Source organism: Neofelis nebulosa, chromosome 3, assembly GCF_028018385.1.
Source record: "Neofelis nebulosa isolate mNeoNeb1 chromosome 3, mNeoNeb1.pri, whole genome shotgun sequence".
In the NCBI taxonomy this organism is placed as follows: Eukaryota; Metazoa; Chordata; class Mammalia; order Carnivora; family Felidae; genus Neofelis; species Neofelis nebulosa.
Genome location: NC_080784.1, coordinates 86088945 through 86107706, shown reverse-complemented (window position 1 = coordinate 86107706; position 18762 = coordinate 86088945). Strand labels below are relative to the sequence as shown.

The window sequence follows — 18762 nt, the reverse complement described above, 5'->3', positions numbered from 1 at the left end:
TTTTAAAACATATACTCAATTGTAAAGGAAAGATGGTTAAGTGTTTATTAAACTCCAGGAGCCATATCCTTTTTTTCTGTGACATGACTGGAAAATTTGGGGAAGCACTTTTTATTAGGGATTTTCGGTAATTCAAATGTGGTCAAGGTTTTCTCCAAAGTGTTTCCAAAACTGGGCAGGAGGTCTTTTCTGATGACTCTGTGTAGCATAAAAATCACTCAGCTTCAGAGAACCTAGTCCCTTCCTTCCACTGTAAAATATTATAATAACATTTCACACGGTCCTATTTGATGGGACCATGTGCAGTGTAAGACTAGACTGGAAAAGTAATTTACAGGCTGGCTCATTCCTTCCAGTTTACCCTAACTCCCTAGTCATCCAGGTGTCTTACTCCGTTCTCTCCAACAAAACCGGAGGCTTCCTTCTTACAGCCTGCGCCGCGCGGGTTGAGGGGCTGGTCTGGAATAGTCGCCCAACTCGCTCCTACACGTTTTCCCCTCGCCTGTGGGCCACTTGGGTGCACGCCACGCGCCCAGGTCTCCAGGCTTCTCTGGGGAAGCCTCCTGCGCCAAGCTAGGCTGGGTGGGTGCGGCGGGTGGTCTCTGAGATTTCTCGCTTTCCCTGCAGGTGCCCCAGAAAGTAAAGGACGAAATCGGGGGCAGGCGCTCCCTGCCTTCGTCCAAGCTCTCCCTCCAGGTTCTGCGCCCCAGGACTGGGCAGTGGCGGAAACCTGCGGGGCGTCCCAGCCTTGGGGGCGTGGAGCTGCAACACCTGGGCAATCGTTCAGGGGCTGCGGCCATCCCGCCCCTCCCCAGCCTCCTCTGAAGATGTTTATCTTGCCCTCTGCTCCTTGCTCTTTTCTCTTTCACTTTTCTTTTCGCTGAGGGTTGGGACTCCCTGGGTTCAGGGCGCCCAGGGGAACCCCAGCTGACTCGCTCTTTGTAGTCGAAGCCCAACGCCAGGGCAGGGAGCCGGGTGGCAGTTCCCGTCCGGCTGCGCCGCTCGCCGCCCCCCAGCCCTACAGCCGGGACTCGATGGAGGTACAGAGTTCTGCTTCTCCGCCTGTGGGGGGGAAGGTGGTGGTGGTTGAAAGGTCGATGGAATTTTCCCCGAAAGTCTACGCCTCGGGCCTCTCCCAGCTCCGGGCGGACCTACCCATTTCCCCCCACCAGCTGCGGACCGGGCCGCCCCGCCCTCTCACGGGGAACACTTAACTGCGACTTCAGTTTTCCGTTGCACTACGTGCAGAGGTTTTCCCCCTTCTGACCCTTTATTCCTCCCGTGGGCTCTCCTCGCCATCCTCTGCTCCCAGAGGAACGCAGATTGGGAACGCAGATTGCTGGTCCGCTTGCGGTTCCCGCGCGGCTCCTCCGTGCGCTTGGCTCTTTCGGTGCTGCAGGCAGCGGGTCAGCGGGAGGCAGCGCCCGGCGCCGGTGTCTCCTCTCCGCTAACTCCGCAGCTGACCCGCGGAGAGCGAGGGACGTGCGCCTGCCTCCCGCCCCAGGCTGCCCGTTTCGGAGAAGACGCAGTCTGGCAGCACTGAGCGCTGAGTTCTGCACCTAACTGACCTCAGAGAGTTCGAAGAAAGGTACCGCAGCTCCCCGCTTCTTCCCTGCCCCCTCCCACACTCCTTGTGGGTCAGCTCAAATGTGTCTAGGACCCTGCGGGTGGGTCTCTCCCTTTGCTTGCAAAATCAAGTCACCCTCCCCTTCTTTGATCAGGAGGACACTTGTCGTCCTTGGGAGAGGAACTTGCAGAAATGGTTACTGATGGGCACTCAGGCCTGGGTCTATGTTATTAGTTCCAGCCTTGATCAAGCCACTCATCTCTTAGAAAAGCAGTATTAGAAACTTGGAAGAGACACAGGAGACTTAAACTTGCAGTAAAATCCTTATTCAAGATGGATTTAAATGAAAGTCCAGTTAATTTTTTTCCATTGTTACTGAGACTGCATTTTGCGAATGTTTACAATTCATTTTAATTGAACTATGAAATTCCGTGCGTTGAAGACTTTGATAACGTCAGCGTATCCATAAAGCAAGATGATTCTTAAACGATGCTTATAACAGATTCTTAAACAGGATGTGTCAGAAGTTTCAGAACTGGAAGTAAAGTGGTTTTCGCTAGCTATTTTTCCATTATGTTTTTAAAACTACTTGCTAATGTTACGGCAAGGGGCATGCCATCTACCTGTAACTGATGGGCTTCCTCATCTTGTCAGTGTGTGCCTAAAATAAAAAGGTTTTATTGACTTGATTGAATGAACAGATAAGGTCCGGGTGATCGTGGCCTTCAGCAGTGCAGTGGCTGTGTGGTGGACTATTCCACTGAAAGCATCAAGGTACAATATGGATCAAATTTTAAACTACTGTTCTTTTATTGAAAAGCAGTGTGGTGGGCATGGTAGACAGAGGAAGGAGGCACAAAGGAAAAAGCATAAAGATATATAAAAGATATAAATATATCATTATTTATATAAAGATATATAAAAGAAGGAACTGAAGGAAAAGCAATAGCCTTCTTAGACTTAAAAAGCGATGAAGAATTTAAAATTTTACATAATCAAGTTAAGATATCTCAGAAAGTTCTAAAGGTTTGTTGTGATTGTGTTTTAAGGTCACATTCTTACATCTCTCCCTCTGTTTTCTCCTCTCAAAATTTTAGTCATACTCAGAATGGCCTTTTCCTGCAGTATCATCTGCTCTGTGACAGAGTGACACAGAGGAGTTAGGTTAGTCACTGGTCCTGAATCTCTAGTAGGCAGTGTTCCTATACTTTGATTTTTAATTGTTTGTCTGCCTGTCTGCCTGTCTATCTATCTATCTATCTGTCTATATATCATCTCTCTCTCTCTCTCTCTCCCTCTCCCTCTCTCTCTCTATATATATTAAGTAAGCTCTGCACCCAATGTGGGGCTTGCAGTCACATCCTTGAGATCAAGAGTTGCATGCTCTGTGGACTGAGCCAGCCAGATGCTCCTTCCCATACTTTGGTTCACTATTCTCTGCCGATTTGGAGTGGCAACTCTAGAACCTGGTTTGAAGCTGTTGTCCTGGAGTTTGGAACTTTACTGCAGATTATTGGGGGACTTAAGAAGAACAATTTGATGATTTTCTTTTCATCAATGAGATTTGTATATAAATGTCAACAGCTATATTGCAAGACACAATATTTGTCAATGAAATACAAGTTTATAATCTTTTTTGGAGGATGGGGAAAATCTGTGGTTTAACGTTTATTGAAATAGAGTTCGATAATTGAAGGATTTTAAACCCTAGAAGGTTCTCCATCTCAGGTTTGCTGGCTCTGAGTAGATTTCAGGAAGGATGTGAATGAAGCCCTGAAATGTTGTATGTAAGTGGATTTTTCTGAAGAAAATATCCACAACTCTAATTAGGTTTTGAAATGTCTCTTGGACCCCAAATAGTTTTTAAAACATTTTAAAACTTAGAAAACTGTCCTTTTTTTCATTTCTCTCTTAGAGTTGACTGTTAAGTTTGTTCATTAGATAACTATTCTTTTGAACGTTAGTTAATGATAATACAGACAGTCCTGTCTTTTGGCCAGCAACTTGAATTATGGGACATAATATGAATCATAGCTAATACTTGTTGAGTTCTTAGTATGTACTGGACATTGTTCCGAGTATGTATGTATTTTTAAAAATCATCATGATAAACTTAGGTTGTGGTACGGACTGTGTTATATAGCTGAGAAAATGGAAGCATAGGGTAATTAAATAACTTTCCCAAAGTCACAGAGCTAGTTAAGTGGTAGAGCTGGGATTTGAACCTGGACAGATTTCAGATCACTGGTGTTTATGAAGGATGATATTTCCAGAGAAGTATTTCCCACAATTTGTCAGTGACAACTATCTACTACTTCATTTTGATGCAGTTTTATGATAGAAGGTTGGTTTTCAAGTAATACTGCTTATACAGTACTTGCATGATTGACTTCATTAATTATACATTTATTATATTATACATAGATAGATAGATAGATAGGCAGATTAGCCTTATGATCAAATAATATTCGCATGAGTATTTATTTGTGTTTGGTTCCTTGGAGAAATTTCTCTTACGGTTCCTGAATGAAAACATTTGTTTAATTTGCATCAGTTTTTGCTGATAGAGCATGACATAGGTACAGGTGGATTGATCAGTGTGTGAATCTATCGATCTAACTATTCATTCATCCATCCAAGTAGAAAGGTGGGATTCGTGGAGAGATCAGAACAGAAGCCTTTCCCAATTATATCACAACCGAGGTGGTGTAGTCAACTATTTAAGAAGCCTTTTCACAGGCTCCAATGGTATGAGAGTTGGCAAGAAGCCAGCTTCTTTCCTTAGCTCAGTATTAGCTCTTAGATTTACTTACTCAGTGATTGCAGATTACCATGTGAGGCTTTTGAGGTTGAACAATGCTTAAGTGCTTGCTGCTCTCCTATTTGAATGGATTGAATGGAAAAATTCCATAGGGGCGTTGAGAGAACATGTGTGGTTTTAGCTAGTACTGCGATGTATTTACTACTAGCTATTTAATGGTGAGTTTTACTAATTAACTATTAGTAATTATATTAATTACTATTTATTACTTCACTTTTTTTTCAAGTTACATTCAGTGTTGGAATGAAAAATAAATAAGAGGCTGTTTGATCTCATTTCAATTCAGCAGTGTTATTCATATATGTTTTATGTCTGGAGGCAGGGCATATGTATACATATATTTTTCAGTGTTTTATTCCAGAGTCCAGTAGTGTCTTGCAGGTCATCTTTGGAAGGACCAAAATATACGTAGATCTGCTATCTATCTATCTATCTATCTATCTATCTATCTATCTATCTCCATGTATATTTTGTATATAGACTATATAAATATGGATTAAAAAAGTCTGAATGCCTGTTAGCTGATCATGTTCTAAGAATACACAGTTGATTGTTTTCCAAATACTAAGGTTTTTCCAAGTGCTAACAGGGTGCAGAGGGGATCAGGAGAGTGACGACCGTATTTTGTTAAATAGAGGAATTGAAACTGAAAATGATCCTACAAGAAGAAAATATGATCGGTTGTAAGGTTGGTGGGGGGAGGCTCTACTCATCAGAGTGACATAGGAAAGCAGCCCTGTGGCACATGCCATGATCCCTTGTATCATTTCACTCTCACTGGGCATTTCGTTCATGTACCTTCTAATAGAAACTCGAGAAATGAAATACTCCTTGTGCACTGTTAGCACTGACCCCAGTTATTCTTTAACTGAACATTTTATAGGTAGAAACTTTACAGTATATTTTCCCCTCTTATTTTCTCCTTGTACATATCAACAACAAAAAGTATATGTTTAAAAGTTTTAAAATAATTTTGTTAAAATTATTCTTTATGTTATTGTAAAGATCATTAGTACACAGGTAACCAGAGTAATTCATTTGAGTTTTGGTAATTATGAGGCATAAAACTATATTGTATCATAAGATGTGTATCATAAATGTAGACCTGGGTGGTGTTGATATCAATGCTTTGATTAAGGCAGGTTTCTCTAATACCAGTTTTTCAAATTGCCCCTTTATTTGGCACCCTGGAGAGGCAAGGCACATGGTAAGATTCTGAATGGGAGAGTGATGTGCCTTTCTTTGGTAAAATGGGTGGAGGGTAATTATGAAAGGGGAAGTGGGAAAGGAGAACTTGCCAGAAAATGCTTGCTGTCAGCACATTTCAGGCATATTGCTTATAAAAAGGGGTCCCTTTGTAAATAGTGGATCTGGAAATTGGTTCCGTTAGAACTCTCTATACCCTTACAGACCTTGGACAGCTATGGGGTTCCCCATGGGTGCCTGTTCTTCCCTTTGAAGATCTCAGTTTGCTCTGGTTCAACCTGTTGCCTGCCCTGCCCCTATGCTTGGTTTCTGGATTGCCATGGCCCATTGTGCTTAAGCAATAGTGTGTGTTTTTGTCGAGGGGTGGGGTGGGGGGGAATGGTAAAGAACTGGCAGCTGCAGAGGCTTCCCACTGAGAGCAGTGTTGGGGGGCAGGAATAGGTTCTAGCCCTGCTTGGGGTCTTAGATAGCCTTCCCAGTCTGGGCTCCTCTTCCATGCAGTTCTAGACACACTTCTCTATACTCTAGACCACCCTTGCTATTCCTGCTCACTTTTTGTCATTCTTCCTGCCTCCTGCTCAAAGCCTCCAATCTCCACAATTTCTGAAACCCCTTCTACTGCCCAGGTAGAATTATTTTCTCCTTATATTTCTCCTTATATGCTGTAATAGCTTTTGTCTCTGTAAATTCATCTTGTTATGTGTCTCTACAGTTATATTTTGAATAAAGACATAAAAGTGTGAGCCCAGCCAAAGGTTGTTCACATGATTGGTTTGTATCGACTTCAATGAGAGATCATTCAACAATCTAAGAAGTAATCAGAGGAATGTAAAACAGGTAGGAAATATAGCAAAAAACCAATGTTGGAGTATTATAATAAAAACAGTACTTGGGGAAAATTAGTCTGGGGTAGGATTTATTGAAGAAAAAATAATTAGAGGTAAGGAAATGAGCCAGAAATCCATGGCAGTCCTTCAGATGTACAGTCTTATTCCTATTATCTGCTAAGGGATATAGCTATAGCAATTCATTCCTTCTCTCTATCAATTTTTGTCTCTCTCTAATGGGTCTTTCCCATGAATGTAATTTCTCCCATAAACAGCAACAACAAACAACTCTCTTTGGCTTCGTGTTTCTCTCCAGCTGCCACCTGGTTTTTAGGTCTCCATTTTATAGGAAAGCTCTGAAAGTCAATTCTACTTTCTGTCTCCAATTTCTCTCTTCTCATTCTCTCTTGAACCAGGCAGCCTGTCATTCCTACTGCTCCATAAAACTGTATCATTAGAGATACCCAGACCCCCCCCCCCCCATGTTAAATCCGTGGTTAGGGCTGGGTTCTCTTTCAGCAGGACCTGAGTTCTTCATTTTTGCTTCCAGACAGTCCTGCTCTCTTCATTGTCCTCTGCCTCCCCATCATCCATTTCAGTAGCTTGCTGGTTCCTATTCCCTGTCCTCTCAACAGAGGAGTCCGCTGCTCAGTCACTGGATCCTTTCTGTATCTATGTACACTCACTCCCTGACTGCATCCTGCCTGGTGGTGGTTAGTGTCTTCCGAGAGTGGTGATTCGTGTCTCCAGTCATGACCTCCCCCTGAACTCCAGACTCATCTAGACAACAGTCTAGTCTGCATTCCTATGTAGATGTATCCTACTCGTTGAATTCCTGACTTAACCCCCAAAACTGCTTCTTCCATGGTCACCCTTATCTCACTTGATGGCCGTTCTATTCTTTGAGTTGCATGGATAATCTCTTAGTCAGTCTCGGAGTTCTCCTTTTTTTTTTTTTTTTCATACCCCACATTTTAATCTGCCACTAAGTCCTTTAAGCTGTCCTTTCAAAATATATCCCACATCTGACTTCTTGTCACCTTTGCAGCTGCCATCTAGGTCCAAGCCACTATTGTCCTGCCTTATGGTATTATTGCAAGAGTTGGTCTCCCTGATGCTATACTTGCTCCCCCCACTCCCAGCTTGTTCTTAACACAGCACAGCAGTCAGAATGCTTCTGTTATTTGCCCTGCCTGCATTAAACAAACAAACAAACCCACAAAATAAATAAACAGAAACACCCAGAACCCACTGGCTTGACAAATAGTAATTTGTTATTTGTCATGATTCTGCAATCTGGGCTACATTCAGCTTGTTGGAGATGAAACATCCCAGAAGATTTCTTCATTCCTGTGTCTGGCACCTCAGCTGGGCTGACTGGAAAGTTGAAGACCCCTCCTTTGAGTCATTCTTCCTTTTCCATGAGAAATAGCTCTTGTCAGCACTTGGGTAGACTGCTTCCAGCTTTGAGTTCGGGATCTAGGGATCTTCTGTGTCCTCCTTTTCGTTTACCTGGTGGTGAGTTATTTTAGTACAATTTTCTCATAAACCTTGAGGCCTTCCTATACATTTTATTGAGGTTCATTCCATTATGGAAAACTTATGTACCCAAGACTTTTACGACAGGCTCCTCTTTACTTGGGCTGCAAATCCGAATGCTGTAGGAGAGACCCTTACTGTTTCAGAAACCCTTTGGAGAGCATTTGGGTGTCTCAGTCAGTTAAGCGTCAGACTTTGGCTCAGGTCATGATCTTGTGGTTCATGGGTTTGAGCCCCACGTCAGGCTCTGTGCTGGCAGCTCAGAGCCTGGAACCTGCTTCGGATTCTGTGTCTCTCCATCTCTCTCTGCCCCTCCCCCACCTTGCGCTCTGTCTCTGTCTCTGTGTCTCACACAAAAATAAAAAATAAGTGTTAAAAAAAAAAAAAAGAAGAAGTCCTTTGTCCTGCTGAGTCTCTGAGGCTCTGCCTTAATGTGAGGTCTTAATGAGGCATCTTCCAGCCACATGCTTGATTTGATCTTTAACCTGAGAGCACATTGTACTAATACTTGGCTTTGAACTTTGTCCTAAGACTGCTTCTTTCTTTGAGCATCTTCTGCTGTCTGGAGAGGCAAGAATGACAAAAAGTTTAATTTTCTTTTTTTTTTTTTTTTTTTTAATTTTCTTTTTTTAAATATTTATTTATTTTTGAGACAGGGAGAGATAGCATGAATGGGGGAGGGTCAGAGAGAGAGAGGGAGACACAGAATCTGAAACAGGCTCCAGGCTCTGAGCTGTCAACACAGAGCCCGACGTGGGGCTCGAACTCACGGACCGCAAGATCATGACCTGAGCCGAAGTCGGATGCTTAACTGACTGAGCCACCCAGGTGCCCCAAAAAGTTTTATTTTCTAACCTAGCAAGTCCTGTGTTGAATGATTCCCTCTAACTTCTACTTGAACACTTCAGTTCATCTTTCTCTTCCCGTAATTAATTCTAGGCAGCTGAATGAAGCCAGTTATCACATTCAGAAATCTCCTTAGGTAGGCCCACAAGCTCATGAGGTATGTTTTCATTCTTCCATATTGTTGTAGTGTTGCCAAACATTCTGCCACTACGTAATATGAGTTGCCTCTGTCTGGCCTCCAGGAAGAAGTTCATCAATGCCTTTCTGGCCTTCACTGTGTCCTTGATACTCTTCAGGTGTCTACACATCACCCGGTCTCATCCCAATTTTAGTGTCAGGTTTTCATTGCTATACAATAAACTCCAAAATTTAGAACCATTTTATTTGTTCAAGGTTTTGAGTTTAGAAATTTGGACAGGACACAGTGACAATGACTTGTCTCTACTCCACAATGTCTGTGGTCTCAGTTGATTTGACTCCATTTGTCCAAGGACTATCGGAGATGGTTCAAGACATTGAATCTGGCTGTTGGCTGGGTTCCTTCATTCTCTTCCACTTGGCCTTTTCACATGGCGAGATTGGGCCTTCTTCTGGCATGATGGTCTCAGGGTTGTCAGACTCCTTCCATAGTGTCCAGGGCCATAAAAGAGGAAGTGGGAGCTGCAAATCCTCTTAAGGCCTGGGTACGGAATTCCCATACTTTATGTTTGCTTCATCGGTCAGAATGAAAGTCAGAAGCCCATCCCAGATTCAGTGGGAGAGGACACAGACTCTGCCTCTTGCTGGGTAACTTGTCATGCTTGTTCACGAAAGGAAGGCAGTGATGACAGCATCCATCTTTGGAGATTATCAGCTGCACGTTGTGATTTTATTTTTAGTCTATTTATTTTTGAGAGAGGGAGAGCATGAGAGGGGGAGGTGCAGAGAGAGAGAGCGAGACAGAAGATCTGAAACAGGCTCCGTGCTGACAGCAGAAAGCCCGATGTGGGGCCTGAACTCAAGAATTGTGAGATAATGACTGGAGCCTAAGTCTGATGCTTAACCTACTGAGCCACCCAGGTACCCTCATTGTGATTCTGTTAAAACATTAATTAGGTCATGCTACTCTATTCAAAACCACTATTGCCTTCTCATCTCACTTCTCTAAAAGCCAAATTCCGTTACAATGGTCAGTAAGGCCCTAAGTGATTTGTATCTCTGTTACCTCCTCTACTATTATTCCTTTAGCTCACTGTTTCAGTCACACTGACAGTCTTTCTTTTTTTTTTTTCAATATATGAAATTTATTGTCACACCATTCACAAAAATAAACTCTTTCTACTCAGCACCCATACTGCACTGCTCTTATCTAAGAGTCTTTGAACTTGCTGTTCCCCTTCTTAGACTGCTGTTATCTCAGATATAGCCCACTCCCTTACTTCACTGGTTTAGTTCAATATCCCATTTGCAGTGAGGTTTTCCCTAACCCATGTACTTCCTGTGGCACTCCCACCAGCACTGTGCTTAAACTCTTTTCCATGTACCTATAACTATAAACTAAGGTTTATAGTACTTTATCCCAAACTCTTAGGGTCAGATGTGTTTGGAATTCAGATTTTTTTCAGTTTTTGGAAAGGTAACTGTTATGGACTGAATTGAATGTCCCTGCGCCCCTTCCCCCCCCCCCCCCCCCCGCCCACTACTTCCAAACTCCCATGCAAGAGAGGCTTACCCTCTTAGAAACTTTCAGACAGGCAGTATAGTGTCATTAACTGTAGTCACCAGGCTGTACATTGCATTCCCATGGCATGTTTATTTTATAACGGGAAGCTTGTACCTTTTGACGCCTTGTATCCATTTCACCCACCCACCAAGCCCCTGCTTCTGGCAACCACCAATCTATTTTCTGTAGCTGTGAGTTCATTTTGTAAATATACCAGTCTTTAAAGAGTCACTTTCAGGGGCGCCTGGGTGGCGCAGTCGGTTAAGCGTCCGACTTCAGCCAGGTCACGATCTCGCTGTCCGTGAGTTCGAGCCCCGCGTCAGGCTCTGGGCTGATGGCTCAGAGCCTGGAGCCTGTTTCCGATTCTGTGTCTCCCTCTCTCTCTGCCCCTCCCCCGTTCATGCTATGTCTCTCTCTGTCCCAAAAATAAATAAAAAATGTTGAAAAAAATTAAAAAAAAAAAAAAAAAAAGAGTCACTTTCTCTGCGAAATTCTCCAGGCAAAACCCCAACATTACTTCCCCTCTAGCCACCTCCTCTCCCCCCGGAAATATTGACTACATTTTCTCCTTTGTTCTGTCCTCTCCCGATGGATAGCTCTCTAATTGTATCTGCGACATTTTATCATTATTGACTTGTGTTTGTATTGACTCTCCTCTTGAATAAATGATGAAGATGGGACAAAGGATGACAAGAACTGTGATCATGGAGTTGGAAGGGCTGGAGTTTGGGAAACACCGTATTTATAAAATTACTCCCTCAATAAAAACGGGCACATAGTAAACCTTTAATAATGTTATTTTTCTTGTCAATAATCTATCACAGGGGGGCCTGGGTGGCTCAGTCAGTTAAGCGTCCGACTTCGGCTCAGGTTGTGATCTCACAGTCCCTGAGTTCCAGCCCCACGTCGGGCTCTCTGCTGACAGCTCAGAACCTGGAGCCTGCTTCAGATTCTTTGTCTCCCTCTCTCTCTGCCCCTCCCTCACTTGTGGTCTGTCTGTCTCTCTCCCAAAAATAAACATTAAAAAATTAAAAATAATAATCTATCACATATTGCTGAAGGGTCAAGTGATAGTAAGTTTTTGAGAAAAGGAGTTTGACCAGATTTGACTAGAAATACCTCACCAGTGATCATCACAGAGCTGTTGGAAAACCACTCCCAGCAGACTCCTTATTGTCAAGGTCAGGAGGGGAAATAGAATTTCCCAAGGATCTAATTTGGGCCAGGCTACTGATAAAATCCTTACATTCATTTTTAGGATGATGCTTATGAACTTTATAGATTAGAATGAACCTTTTTAGAACTAAAACAAAGAAAGGGAGGGGCTGTTTAATATTTTGTGCCCGTTTTTATTGAGGGAGTAATTTTATAAGTGCAAAGCAAATGCTTCAACAAATGAAATGAAACAAGATACACCCTATTCTCTAAATTTCTTCAAATAAAATTTTTTTTAACTTTCTTAATTTTTTTTGCCAAGTATTTTGAAAAAAAAATGATTTCCAAGTACAAAAAAGATGAGAAAAATTTTGTAAAAATATTAGGATGGTTAATATTTAACTTATTTAGTGCTCCTTTTCCCAAGAATCCTAGGAAACAAATATATAGTTATAACAGCTTTATGATGTCACTTGAAAATTTGCAGTAACCCCAAATGGCAACATTTTAAGGATCTATATCGTATACCTTTAGACTCTACTCCTGGGAAGCAAGATCCTCTTTTCATTATTTCGTGAAGGACGTCTAAAACTTCAGATGTGTGGTTTTATGATGGCTCATTTAGATTGATATTGAGGTATTTCTCCTCTAAACTTTGACCTTTCTTAATTCAAGATGCATTACTCTCAGCCTCTGCAGTTTATAAAGTATTGGCTTCCATGCTATGGTTGTCAATCAGGCCGATGAACAACGGACCATAAACCTTCCTAAAAATACAAATATTTATTGAACATTTTCTCAGTGCATGGCTCAGTGCCAAGTGCTCTGAGGGATAAAAAGCTGAACTGAACATGATTCCTTTCAGGAACTTGTTATCTACTGGAGAAATGAATATTGGTATATGAATAGCTGGGTCATCCATGTATGGTTGTACTAAACAGCTGTCCATTCTCTAAACATGTTTTCTATCATCACTAAGCATGTGGATATGTGTGTCTCCCCTCCAGAGTGCATTATTCCATCCATTCTTTTCCCTCTCCCCTTTCTCCTGATTCACCCACCTGGTCCAGAGGTCTCAGTTTGGTATTGTTTTTTTTGAGGATATTTTCCTAAATTTCCAAGATTGGATTAGGTATCTCTTGTTCTTAACTTTATTCAGTAAATATTTCAATAGCTAACATTTATTGTTGGCCATGTGCCAAGCACTTTAACTTGTGGAACCCTCATAAACTACCGGAGGTGCTTTTCCAGCTACTCTTCAGATGACTCAGAGGCACCAAGACCCTGTGCCCAAGGTCCTCAGTTAAGTCTGTCTCCAGAGCCTGTACCCTTCACCTAGTCTGCTACCTCACTGGAAGAACTAAGAAGAGGAATGAAGATTAAAAGGGAGGAGGTAAAATTATCTTTATTTATAAATGAAAGCCATGAAAATTAACCAGCTATGAAAACTAATAAGCAAGTTCATCAAGACTGTCGGAGTAACAAAGCCTCAGCAGCATTTTTTAATATTAAATAAAATATTAGCTAACGTAAGAGTAAAACACAGTGCTACTGCCCCTGCCAGGAGACACTCTTATCTTAATCAAATGGAATTTACCTATAGATCGTATGGATGGTCCAATATTAGAAACCCTATTAATATAATCCTAATGGATGCATGCAGAAAAAGTTTTATCAAACTTTTGAGTACGAGTTTCGTAAGATTAAATGGGATCTTCCAAATGGGTAAATGAATGAATGATATTTGCAAAATAATCTCTAGTAAACATCATACTTAATACAGAACTATGCTAATAAAGCATTTTCTTTAGTTTTGGAGAATGATGACAGTGTCAGTAAGAGGCAACTATTGAACAGAGTAAATAGAATAAATAAAAAAAAACAAAGTAAATAAAAAAACAAAGATAACAGCTGCTTATTTTTACTGAGTACTTAATGTGTAAGCAGTATTCTAAGTGCTTTGTAAGTTTTGCTTTATTTAAACAATAGTAAATGTCAAATTTTTACTTACCTTTACTTCCTATATCATTTTGCTTCCTCCGAAAATTACTTCAAACAGGCTGCAAAGGGCGAATTTTTCTGAGGTCTTATGTGCCTGCGAATATACTAATTTTTCCCAGATGTAAATAATGGCTTGCCCAGATACTTAATTCTAGGTACAAGGTTAGTTTTCTTCAGAATTAAAAAAATTTTTTTTTAAATGCTTATTCATTTTTGAGAGACAGAGAGAGACAGACTGTGAGTGGGGGAGGGGCAGAAATAGGGGTAGACACAGAATGAGAAGCAAGCTCCAGACTCTGAGCTGTCAGCACAGAACCTGATGCAGGGCTGGAACTCACAAACCCTGCAATCATGACATGAGCCGAAGTCGGGTACTTAACTGACTGGGCCACTCGGGCACCCCTATTTTTCTTCAGCATTGTGGGGACTCTGCTCCATTATCTTCTTGTATCTGTTGTTTCTTTCAAGAAGCCTGATGTCACTGTGACCTTTGTCTGTTTTCACTCTGATGAATATTGTTGAAGTTTCTCTTTGGCGTGAATTTTTTTTTTTTTTTTAATTCCAGTGTAGTTAATATACAGTGCTGTATTAGTTTCCAATGTACAGTATAATGATTCAATAGTTCTATATATGACTCAGTGCTTATCATGGTAAATGTACACTTAATCCTCTTCGCCTGTTTCAGCAATCTCCCCACCTACCTCCCCTCTGGTAGCCATCTGTTTGTTCTCTATAGTTAAGAGTCTGTTTTTATGTTTGTTTGTTTGTCTCTTTTTTCTTTGTTTTGTTTCTTAAACTCCACCTATGAGTGAAATCAAATGGTATTTATCTTTCTTTGACTGACATATTTTACTTAGCATTATACTCTCTAGATCCATCTATATTGTTGCAAATGGAAGATTTCATTCTTTTTTACGGCTGAGTAATATTCCATTGTAAATATACCACATCTTCTTTATCCATTCATCTATATAAATGGACTCGGGTTGCTTCCATAATTTGGCTATTGTAAATAACGCTGCAGTAAATATAGGGGTGTGTATATCTTTCCAAATTAGTGTTTTTGTGCTATTTGGGTAAATAGCCAGTAGTAGAATTATTGCATCATATGGTAATTCTATTTTTAATTTTTTAAAGAACTTCTGTACTGTTTTCCACTGTGGCTCTATCTGTTTGCATTCTCACCAACAGTACATGGGAGTTCCTTTTTCTCTACATCCTTGCCAACGCTTGCTGTTTCTTGTATTTTTTATTTTAGCCATTCTGACAGGTGTGAGTTGATACCCCATTGTGGTTTTGATTTGCATTCCCTGATGATCAGTGATGTTGAGCATCTTTTAATGTGTCTGTTGGCCATTTGTGTGTCTTCTTTGGAGGTCTTAAATCTTTGTGAATGCTACTAAAATATCCCTAACTAGGAGTGGGATGTGTTTTTAAGTTATTTTCTTTGCTATTCTGTTATCTTCTTTATTTTGAGGTCTGATGTTTAGAATTTTGGAAAAATCTTGATTATTATCTTTTTATTTGTTGTCTTATTTTTCAGACTGCAAGTAGACAGAGTTGAATTTCCTACTTTCATCCTCCATGTACACTTCACTCTTCCTTTTTTTTTTTTTCCCTAGCTAATTTTTACTTACTAATGGCTTCCAGGATATTGCCCGATCTAACTGTGTAGCTCATTCTGCCACTTTCCAGCAGTATTGTTTCCGACATTCAGGCTATCTACTTAATTCTCTACTTTATGACTTGTGGCTTTTTTATATTTATTATACCCACTTATTTCTTCATATTTCTTGCTCCAGATTCATATTTCCAAAATCCTTCTTACATTCTACAAAACATTTTTTTTTAATTCTTGTTTTATCTGTTTCATTAGGCTTTTCCCATCTGGCATAAATTTTTTAAGTTTTATCTCTCTTTTATAGAGACTACACTATATATTCTTCCCTGTAAACTTCTCTTTCCTAGATTGGGATCATCATGGCTAGCATTATCATCAGCCAGGAGACAAAACCCTTGGCTCTAGCTTATGTCCTCCAAATGCGTTGGTGTGGGGTACTCTCCAGGTTGAAGGGTATACTGTTGCACTCTGGATTTAACAGTTCCATGGCTCTCCAATTCCAGTACCTTGTTTGTCAAGGATCTTTCCCAGTGTCTTACTGGAGGTAGTCCTCTGTCTTGTAGCAATGATGGGAAGAGCAATTACTTGGACCCAGGGTACGGGTTCATGCAGTTATGTTGCCGATTTTCTAGGTTCTGAGTGCCCCACAATCCAGGTCCAACCAGAAAGTGCCAGTCAAGTTTAACCTGCGCAGTAAAACAAGATCACCTAATCCTACCTTTCAGGGAAGATAAGGAGGGAAGGGGGTACAACAACTACAACCTTCTTCCTCATCTTATCCTCTGCTTCTGGCCCCCAACTATCCAAGTCTGGTCTGCCAAACAGATCCTTCTCTCTCCCAAGGGATTTTTATAGATTTGGAATTAGCTCCTGAGCATATATTGGCATTCTACAAACTATCTTGTTTCTCTGGAACCTACAGGGTGTATTTCCAAATACAAAGCTAGCTGCTCTTGCTGGTTCTTCATTTAACTGGAACTTCCTAGGATTAATTGCTCTCCTTTTTCCCAAGTGATTCTTCCAATAAATAGATATGTAAATGTATGATGGTATTTATGATTGTTATTATCAAACCACGTTGGGAAAAGATCCCAGGAATCCCAGGGTAAAAGCAAGAGTGTGGTGGTTTAGCCACAGGGTAAAGGAGATTATGAAGCTTCCATCTTCCCATTCTTCCAAGGTAGATGTCAGCTGGGCTACCGTGGGTTAGGATGACACAGAGTTGTTACGGATGACATGTTTACTTTAGTTGTTCAGACCTAGAAAGTAGCTATTTGGAAATAAGTAGAGTGAAGTAAATTGGATTATAGCAGCATTTTGCTGGTCATGCTGGTATAGGATCATTAGATTTAAGGCATGAAATTAAAACAATTCAAGTTCCGGGGCGCCTGGGTGGCGCAGTCGGTTAAGCGTCCGACTTCAGCCAGGTCACGATCTCGCGGTCCGTGAGTTCGAGCCCCGCGTCAGGCTCTGGGCTGATGGCTCGGAGCCTGGAGCCTGTTTCCGATTCTGTGTCTCCCTCTCTCTCTGCCCCTCCCCCGTTCATGCTCTGTCTCTCTCTGTCCCAAAAATAAATTAAAAAAAACGTTGAAAAAAAAAATTTAAAAAAACAATTCAAGTTCTGCTAACATTGCCCTTTAGTTATAATCAAGACATATGGGATTGTGAGCCCCAAGCATTTTATAACTCTTGGTTTTAGGGATAAGAAGACCTGGTTTGAAATTGAAGGTAATGTGGAGAGGAAGCACAATGATAGCTCACATGCCTTGTGCTTCCTGTTAGCTGAATGAACTACTAATGACAAATGAAATCCAGGAAATCCAAGACACGTGGCAAACCCCAACTTTACCTCTTTGTGTAAGCCTGGATACTATGTTTAGTTTCTCTGCACTTTTGTTCTCTTCTGGAGAACTAAGGTGATTAGAGCAGAGGAATTCCCTCAGGCATCAAACCTGACAGTACAAACGATTAACATAATATGGATAAATTTGACCATGTGCTCGTAAGCTACCTGTGACCTTAATAGGTGCACTTCAACACTGGGGAGAACTTTGGACACCTTCCAGTCTAGTTTCTTTATTTTAAAGATAAAGAAACTGAGGTTAAAAGACATGAAGTACCTTGCTAAGGTCACATAGCTGTCTAAAGACAACCAGGACCAGAGTTCAATTCTCTAAGCTTTCAGTCCATTCCATGGTTTTGGTAAGATGAGGGAGGCTCCAAATTTTATCAAGGAGCCTTCAGTCTCAATGTTACATGAACCATAGTTTTGGAAATTGTAATTTTCTAGTGATGAATAGTTTGTAAACATGGTAGTCTCCATAGAGTCTAGTCAAAGAAAAGATGGTGAATGCCACTGCTATTGTTTACACAAGTCCAAAGAGAGAAATTCTATGTCTATAGAAATGAATGTCCGTGGTCCCAGCACATGGAGTGACACATTTAATGGTAGTTGCCTGGAGGGCTATGTTCTATAACTGAATGGAGATAATTTTCTGTGCTGTTTTCTATCTTAGATGATATGTTCTACAAGGCTTTGAAGTTTCATTTGTTCCCATTCCACGTTTGTCAGAAATCTTCTCATTAGTAATTTGGTCATTTAAGTTAATAGGACAGTCTTTGTCGTAGGAATGGCTCTGGTCAAAGAAGCAAGCCGCCTATTTTACCTTTCCATAACCACCTCTGAGGGGGAAAAAAACAACTTCAAAAGAAATGTGACATTTTAGACTACAAAAATACAGCCATTTGGAGCATTCTGTACAAATACACCCAACAGAAAGGGTTAGAATTTTAAACACTGTAACAAATGGGTAATCCCATAGAAGGAATGGGGCACACAACGTGTTTGATGATGTCTGTGTAGCCCATTTTTCTCTGCACAAAAGCTGAGGAGTGTGGAAGAAGTGCTAAAAAGCAGAGAAGAATGAAAAGCAAAGATTAGAAAGGATAAAGGAAGGGCAATCTAGTCGTAGTAGTAGTTTGGTAACTACTATGTGAATAAGAATATTTAGTGAGACCAAGGAAAGAAGAGATAAAGAACTAAAACTGATGAAATGCCTTAATCTGGGTTCACGATGTCTGGGGTAATTTCACTGAGCCCTGGTGGAGAGGAGGGAACCAGTATCTCTGTAAAAGATAGCCGAGTTCTCTGGCCAGCCATGACATGGACCACCCTGGAACTCAAGAGTCCAAGCACTCTCCCAATCGCAAATAACTTTTATTAATAGAGACAGTCTGCTTCTCATCAGTTTTATAAGCACCTACTGCTTTGCTGTGGAGACTTGAGAAGTTTAGTTTTCTTGTCAGGAAGCAGCTCAGCAAGCAGTGCTTTAGGAATAAGACATTTGGGACTCCAACAGCCAATTCGTGGCCACTGTGTTGATTCAGAGATCCAATGCTCTGAGTAAATCACTTGATGCATCTCATAATAAGCCAACTATTTGGAATGGAAGATACCAAAGGCCTAATAAGCAAGAA

At 41.1% G+C, this 18762-nt stretch overlaps 1 protein-coding gene across 2 annotated transcripts in view; it reads left to right on the top strand.

The window, feature by feature from the left end:
• The first annotated feature begins 926 nt into the window (after positions 1–926).
• The window catches only part of IL15 (interleukin 15), an 80876-nt gene continuing 63040 nt past the window's right edge, over positions 927–18762 (top strand). Inside the window, exon 1 of one of the 2 annotated variants that reach the window (XM_058721303.1) lies at positions 927–1040. The gene's annotated coding sequence lies outside the window, so the exon portion shown is untranslated. Of the gene's footprint in view, positions 1041–1076; positions 1589–18762 lie in introns of those variants that run through there. The other variant, XM_058721304.1, reaches the window with a different exon arrangement.